A 3,754-nucleotide genomic window follows, 5' to 3' on the forward strand; every position below is an offset into this window, starting at 1 on the left:
GCTTTCGACTTAGAGCATGGTTAATATAAAAGCCCGCTATCGGCTATATACTAGTGCCATATCATCTTATAGTCTTCCTACAACCATACTCATACAATGGGCTTTTTTTTTTTTGCGGGGCTTTCGACTTAGTATATTAATTGCTAGGCTGGCTATAGCACTCAATCCTTGCATGTGGACTGAGGAAAAAACACTCACATGATTCGTTGGTGGGAAGAAACCCTGGCTTTTAGCCTTCACACAGGCTGCATGCAGGCTATATCTGCTCGTATATTGTGCTGCAGCCGGGCGCTAGATGGAGCGCCAGCTCTCGTCTCTCTCCTGCTTCCTCTCTCCTCCAGCGCAGCTTATAGCCTGCTGAGTAGGATCTATTATACTTGCTCTTAGGAAGGCGTACTCCAGAGCATTTTACGTGAGACGACGCCTTCGCTCAGAGATGATGCACTATTTGGTCATCTGCATGAGTTTGTATATATCTACTTGAAACCATATGCAGGGTTCTAAAAAATATAGGGCCAAGAATTGAATAGCACAGCGCAGGTAAAAGAACAACACAAGTAAAAACACGGAACAGGCATTTTTGAAGAGTAATTAATAGAGGGGACAAATTATGGCAACTTCTCAAGACTTTCGGCTTTCACATCACAGCCAGCCAGCAGCGGCCCTTTTGCGATATAAAATCAGGATCTGACCCCGGTTTGGAATATTTTCGGGATTTGACCCTTTTACTACTGCCAGGGCCATTGGCGGTAGGGTTACACAACATACCGCCTGAGCCCCTGGCGGTATCGTGTGACGGAGGGGGACGGCGGCCGTTTGCCTGTGCTGACGTGGATAGTACCTTACCGCCAGGGGCCTTGGCGGTAGGCGGTCTAAACCTACCGTCAGAGCCACTGGCAGTAAGGTGTGGCAGGGTTTTGCCGTACAAACTTTATGTAACGAAATATGCAAGGACCCTGGCGGTAGGTTCACCCTACCGCCATAGGGGCTGGCGGTAGGATGTCTAACCCTACCGCCAGGGTGCCTGGCGGTAGGGTCCTCTGTTTTGTTTTTTCAAATTCATTTGGTTGCTTATTTTCAAATTCAATAACATCAATATCACAGCAAGTTTCACAAATATAACAACAATATATGAGCTCACATATTAATAAAGGTTTCACATAGCAAATATCAAACAGTTTACACATAGATTCATAAGTAGGAAATAGCAAATAGCAAACTTGTCCACATAGTTTGACAACCCCTACTAAAACATAGATGCATATCCAATAGACATGTTTATAGGTTGGATAAACCTCCCCCCCCCCCTCGTATGTTAGGCCTGGCCGTGGAGACAGATACGACAGCGGATCCACCGGTTTCGGTGGAGGCGGAACGCTGGTCGGCATCCGACCGTTCAAGCACTCCCACCTTGCCTTGCCAGCTGGAGTTTTCGCCTCCGCCGTTCCCCAGCTGATGATATCGAACGCCGATGCACTTGGGGGCGGCATCCTGGCTCTCTCCTCCGCATTGCTCTCGAAGTAGATCCTCCGGCCCAAATTGCGCAGCTCCCAGTTGAAGTGCTGCTTGGCAACTTCAATGGTCGCTTCCCGGCGTTCACGGGAGATAGTTGGATCTCCCTCCTGTTGGAAATATGCCCTAGAGGCAATAATAAAAGCATTATTATTATATTTCCTTGTTCATGATAATTGTCTTTATTCATGCTATAATTGTGTTATCCGGAAATCGTAATACATGTGTGAATAATAGACACCAACATGTCCCTAGTAAGCCTCTAGTTGACTAGCTCGTTGATCAACAAATAGTCATGGTTTCCTGACTATGGACATTGGATGTCATTGATAACGAGATCACATCATTAGGAGAATGATGTGATGGACAAGACCCAATCCTAAACATAGCACAAGATCGTATAGTTCGTTTGCTAGAGTTTTCCAATGTCAAGTATCTTTTCCTTAGACCATGAGATCGTGTAACTCCCGGATACCGTAGGAGTGCTTTGGGTATACCAAACGTCACAACGTAACTGGGTGACTATAAAGGTATACTACGGGTATCTCCGAAAGTGTCTGTTGGGTTGACATGGATCAAGATTGGGATTTGTCACTCCGTATGACGGAGAGGTATCACTGGGCCCACTCGGTAATGCATCATCATAATGAGCTCAAAGTGACCAAGTGTCTGGTCACGGGATCATGCATTACGGTACGAGTAAAGTGACTTGCCGGTAACGAGATTGAACGAGGTATTGGGATACCGACGATCAGATCTCGGGCAAGTAACATACCGATTGACAAAGGGAATTGTATACGGGGTTGCTTGAATCCTCGACATCGTGGTTCATCCGATGAGATCATCGAGGAACATGTGGGAGCCAACATGGGTATCCAGATCCCGTTGTTGGTTATTGACCGGAGATTCGTCTCGGTCATGTCTACATGTCTCCCGAACCCGTAGGGTCTACACACTTAAGGTTCGGTGACGCTAGGGTTGTAGGGATATGTATATGCAGTAACCCGAATGTTGTTCGGAGTCCCGGATGAGATCCCGGACGTCACGAGGAGTTCCGGAATGGTCCGGAGGTAAAGAATTATATATAGGAAGTACTATTTCGGGCATCGGGACAAGTTTCGGGGTCACCGGTATTGTACCAGGACCATCGGAAGGGTCCCGGGGGTCCACCGGGTGGGTCCACCTGTCCCGGGGGGCCACATGGGCTGTAGGGGGTGCGCCTTGGCCTACATGGGCCAAGGGAACCAGCCCCAAGAGGCCCATGCGCCTAGGGTTTCAAGGGAGGAAGAGTCCTAGGAGGGGAAGGCACCTCCTAGGTGCCTTGGGGAGGAGGGATTCCTCCCCTTGGCCGCACCCCCCTAGGAGATTAGATCTCCTAGGGCCGGCGCCCCCCCCCCTTGGCCCTCCTATATATAGTGGGGGAGATGGAGGACTTCTTACCTTTTGCCTTTGGTGCCTCCCTCTCCCTCTCCAACACCTTCTCCTCCTCCATAGTGCTTGGCGAAGCCCTGCGGGAGTACTGCAGCTCCATCACCACCACGCCGTCGTGCTGCTGCTGGAGCCATCTTCCTCAACATCTCCTTCCCCCTTGCTGGATCAAGAAGAAGGAGACGTTACGCTGACCGTACGTGTGTTGAACGCGGAGGTGCCGTCCGTTCGGCGCTAGGATCTCCGGTGATTTGGATCACGTCGAGTACGACTCCCTCATCCCCGTTCTTTGAACGCTTCCGCTCGCGATCTACAAGGTACGTAGATGCATCTAACCACTCGTTGCTAGATAAACTCATAGATGGATCTTGGTGAAACCGTAGGAAATTTTTTGTTTTCTGCAACGTTCCCCAACAGTGGCATCAGGAGCTAGGTCTATGTGTAGTTCTTCTTGCGCGAGTAGAACACAATTTGTTGTGGGTGTAGATGTTGTCAACTTTCTTGCCGCTACTAGTCTTATCTTGCTTCAATGGTATTGTGGGATGAAGCGGCCCGGACCAACCTTACACGTACGCTTATGTGAGACCGGTTCCACCGACTAACATGCACTAGTTGCATAAGGTGGCTGGCGGGTGTCTGTCTCTCCCACTTTAGTTGGAGCGGATTCGATGAAAAGGGTCCTTATGAAGGGTAAATAGAAGTTGACAAATCACGTTGTGGCTTTCACGTAGGTAAAGAAAACGTTCTTGCTAGAATCCTATTTCAGCCACGTAAAACTTGCAACAACAATTAGAGGACGTCTAACTTGTTTTTG

This window comes from Triticum dicoccoides, chromosome 5A (assembly GCF_002162155.2).
Source record: "Triticum dicoccoides isolate Atlit2015 ecotype Zavitan chromosome 5A, WEW_v2.0, whole genome shotgun sequence".
NCBI lineage: Eukaryota > Viridiplantae > Streptophyta > Magnoliopsida > Poales > Poaceae > Triticum > Triticum dicoccoides.